Source organism: Eumetopias jubatus, unplaced genomic scaffold, assembly GCF_037043125.1.
Source record: "Eumetopias jubatus isolate StellerSeaLion01/CBP00866 unplaced genomic scaffold, mEumJub1_p1.0 scaffold_4, whole genome shotgun sequence".
Classification (NCBI taxonomy): domain Eukaryota; kingdom Metazoa; phylum Chordata; class Mammalia; order Carnivora; family Otariidae; genus Eumetopias; species Eumetopias jubatus.
In genome coordinates, this window is record NW_028274810.1 from 154,107,068 (window position 1) to 154,111,910 (window position 4,843).

A 4,843-nucleotide genomic window follows, 5' to 3' on the forward strand; every position below is an offset into this window, starting at 1 on the left:
GATAAAAAGTCCAATATCATGATAAAAACCTGCAACAAAGTAGGGTTTAGAGAGAAAATACCTCAATATAATAAAGACATATATGCAAAACACATAGCTAACATTATACTCAAAAGTAAAAATTGAGAGCTTTCCTCCTAAGGTCAAGAACAATACAAGGATGTCCACTCCCACCACTTTTATTCAACCTATTACTGGAAGTACTAGCCACAGCAATCACACAACAAAGAGAAATAAAAGACATCCAAATTAGTAAGAAAGAAGTAAAACTTTGACTATTTGGAGATGACATAATACTATATACAGAAAACCTTAAAGACCACCAAAAAACTACTAAAACTTATAAATGAATTCAGTAAGTTTGCAAGATACAAAATCAATAATGTACAGAAATTTGTTGCATTTCTATGCACTAATAAGGAAGCAACAGAGAAATTAAGAAAGCAATCCCATTTTTAATTGCACCAAAAATAGTAAAATACCCAGGGTTAAACTTAATAAGGAGGTGAAAGACCTGTATTCTGAAAACTATAAAGCACTTACGAAAGAAATTGAAGATGACACAGACAAAAAAAAAGATATTCCATGCTCACGGTTTGGGAGAACAAATATTGGTAAAATGTCCATACTACCCAAAGCAATCTACAGATTTAATGTAATCCCTTCAAAATACCAACAGCATTTTTCACAGAACTAGAATAAATAATCCTAAAATTTGTATGAAACCACAAAAGAATCCATATAGCTAAAGCGATTCTGCAGACGAGAAACAAAACTGGTTTCACAATTCCTGATTTCAAGTTATACTACAAAGCTGTAGTAATTAAAACAGTATGGTGCTGGCACAAAAATAGACACATAGATCAATGGAACAGAATAGAGAGCCCAGATATAAATATAAACCCATGCTTTTATGATCAATTCATCTGTGACAAAGGAGGCAAGAATATGCAATGGGGAAAACAGTCTCTTCAAATGGTATTGGAAAAACCGGACAGCTTCATGCAAAACAATAAAACAGGACCACTTTCTTGCACCACACACAAAAATAAACTCAAGATGGATTAAAGACCTAAATATGAGACCTGAAACCATAAAAATTCTAGAAGGAAATATAGTCATTAATTCCTTTGATACTGGCCATAGAAACACTTTTCTAGATATACCTCCTCAGGCAAGAGAAACAATGGCAAAATTAAACTATTGGGACTACATCAAAATAAAAAGCTTTTTCACAAAACCATCAACAAAACAAAAAAGCAACCTAGTGAATGAAGAAAGATATTTGCAAATGATATATCCAATAAGGGGTTAATATCCACAATATATAAATAACTTATACAACTCAACACCAAAAAAAAAATCTGATTTTATAAATGGGCAGAAGACCAGAATAGACATTTTCCCAAAGACATATAGATGGTCAGCGATGTGAAAAGATGCTCAATATCATTAATCATCAGGAAAATGCAAATCAAAACCATAATGAGATATTACCTCGTACTTGTCAGAAAGGCTAGTATCAAAAAGACAAGAAGTAACAGGTGTTAGCAAGGATATAGGGAAAAGGGAACCCTCGTGCACTGTTGGTGGGAATGCAAACTGGTGCAGCCTCTATGGAAAACAGTATGGAGATTCCTCAAAAAAATTAAAAATAAAATTACCATATGATCCAGTAATTCCACTACTGAGTATTTATCCAAAGAATACAAAAACACTAATTCAAAAAAGATAGATGCACCTCTATGCTTATTGCAGCATTATTTACAATAGCCAAGATACCACCTAAGTGTCCACCCATAGATGAATGGATAAAGAGGTATTGTGTGTGTGTATATATATATATGTATATATATATATAAAATGGAATATTGCTCAGCCATAAAAAAAAAAAAAAAAACTATGAGATCTTGCCACATGCAACAAATGGCTGGACCTAAAGGGTATTCTGCTAAGTGAAATAAGTCAAACTGAGAAAGACAAATACCATATGATTTCACTTATATGTGGAATCTGAAAAACAAAACAAATGAATAAGCAAACAAAAAAGCAGAAACAGACCCATAAATAGAACTGATGACTGCTAAAGGGGTGGTGAGTGGGGGATGGGCAAGACAGGTGAAGGAGAGTGGGAGACACAGGCTTCCAATTATAGAATGAATAAATTAGGGGAACAAAACATACAATTTAGGGAATACAGCCAATAGTGTTAGAATAGCATTACAAAGTGACTGATGGTAGCTTTCCTTGTGGTGAGCATAGCATGATGTATAAACTTGTCAAATCACTATGTTGTATACCTGAAACTAATGTAATACTGTGTCAACTATATATCAATGAAATCAATATATATTAAATATATAAATCAACTACCTGTTGATAGCCATTTGTGCATTTGCCTTTAAGTATACACAATTGTATTAAAGAGACACTTTGGTAAAGAAATTTGATTGATAAAGACATTTTGATTGATAAAGAATCAAAGAGGATCATCATCTTCAACTTACTTATGGAAAGGATCTGAAATATGCCTCATAGTATTTGCTTGTATTCCAATTGTCCATTGTCCATTTTAGGTTTTATGTTAATTTTAAACCAATAGGATATGATTCAAATGCTTCAAAGCATGTAGGGAATCTTCAATAATTAGTTTAACATTTGCTTCTCCCAATGCTTTTCATAACTACCACTGAAGCCTAAACAAAATCTTTGTTTTTAAATTCATATATCTTAGTGACCAGATAGCAGTTTTCTGGCATAGCTTCCGATCAAGCTCTTACTACTTAGAGCTTCTTGTTTTGATATTTGTGAACAAAAATTGTTCCTGGACTTTTCCGATTCCCATTCTATACACTTTCCTTGAATGAGTTCATCCACACCCATAGCATCAGAAATCTCCCATGCACCATCTCCCAATTAATCTAAATTCTCCAGCATTATATATCCAACAGAGGTGCTATATCCTTCAAAAGTCTTTAATACCTTTTGCTCTCACTCTTGCTCTTTCTCTAACATAAACACATACACATGCATGCACATACACACATACTCCTTCCTTTCCTCTCTTTCCCCAACCACAATCTCATGCCAGTCTGGTTGCAGAGCACATTATAACCCATCATTTACTGCAAGCAAAGTATTATGAAAGTGAATTTATAAAAGTTTTTCCCTCAGATCCTAAACAGGTATGAAAAATATTATATAGATTTAGATATAGCTTAATAGTTGGCTTTTTGGCAGCTGGGGGATGGAGATAGGGAGTGATATAAAGGGATATGGAGAGACAAGGAGGAATATAAAAAAGTTCCAGTTTCTCAAGTCTTTGTGAGTCTGTTACACCTGAAGAGAAATAATTTAACCTCAAGTTTACTAACAAAACATTATACAAAATCTGTGCTACTTTGAAAGACTATATCATTTCAAATACAAATTTTTATCATAAGCCTTATTTAGTAACTTAATTTTTAAACTTAATTCTCTTAATATATGTTGTTCAAATTTTGAAAGAAAAAGAAGGAAGAAAAGAAAGGTCCCAAATTACAATGCTATATTTCTTGATATTTTTCTCAATTTTTCTAGCATGATAGTGATTAATGATTCCTGACTTTAGCTGTCTCTTATCAAGTTCCTTCAGGTCCTGATTTAGAAAGTGAAGCTTAACCTTTCTCCTGTTGATCAAGGGTATGGGGAACCTTCTGGATAATGACAGATTATAAATGAGGATTCCTCTAACTGGAAAGATAAAGGCTGAGCAGTAAGATAAAGACTTTTAAAATCATGAAGTTTATGGATAGGTAGACATGAACTTATTCTCAAAATTTTAGTCTGCTAAAATCAGGGGCACTTCTAGAGAATTACTTAAAAATAATGTGGAACTGTTAAATTCAAAATCATCTATTTATATAGAACAATAACTAGTAGTTCATGCATGTAAATAAATTAATTTTTAGATATATTCATAGATGATTAATCTATATTTGACTATGAAGATAAAATAAGAATGTTTAGAGAAATATGTCTAAATGTAGAGATAAATAAATTAGGGGGATTTTTACTTTGCCTATATACATAAATACCTCACTGTACAGATTATTTTGTTGATCTTAAGAAGCATATATTTCATAAAAGATATCTTCACAAATGTGTGTGTCATCCTTGCACAGGGGCCATGCTAAACTTCTCTGTATCGTTCCAATTTTAGCATATGTGCTGCCCATGTGAGCAGTTTAGAAGATATCCTCTATAAAAAAGTTTTCTTTGTGCTCTGGATGTTAGACATGAACCCTATAGGTCCGAGTGCTCTCAACTTTCCCTTCTGAGCTTCGCGCATCCTCAGTGGAAATCTGCATACTCTGAAAAAGATGCCCTCCCCACCCCCACTGGAACACTCACCAAGTCATCACCACAACTAGTTCTGTGACCATCTTATAAGGCTCTTAACAAAAAATAAACAAGACTCTCAAAAAAATAAAAAGACAAAGCAGTTTTTATTTACTTATCAGTCAAATGAACACATGCCAGAAAAAGAAATACACTCAATAGTTCACTGAGAGGGTGAAATGTACACTTTTAAGTTCTAGAATGGTGGGGAGTCTATGGTGGCTATGCTTATGAAGGAGTAAAAAGTAGCACTCTGGATGGAAAAGAATGTTCAAGAGCGACACACAGTAGTTTCAACATTTGTCATTGGTCATGAAAAGTCTTCAGTTAGGTCCACTAAGAGTCTGGCAAACTTGAAATGACTATTTGTCTGGTCCTTTAATAATTTTACCTGGTAGAACCAGGTAAATTACAGAATCAATTGAATTACAGAACACAATACCCACTTTAATATCTCCTCAGC

At 33.2% G+C, this 4,843-nt stretch overlaps 1 non-coding gene across 1 annotated transcript; it reads right to left on the reverse strand.

The window, feature by feature from the left end:
• Positions 1-4,123: 4,123 nt before the first annotated feature.
• LOC114216865 (U6 spliceosomal RNA) lies at positions 4,124-4,225 on the reverse strand. The gene has a single exon (XR_003610850.2). It is a non-coding gene; the product is annotated as a U6 spliceosomal RNA (small nuclear RNA).
• Between the last annotated feature and the right edge of the window lie 618 nt (positions 4,226-4,843).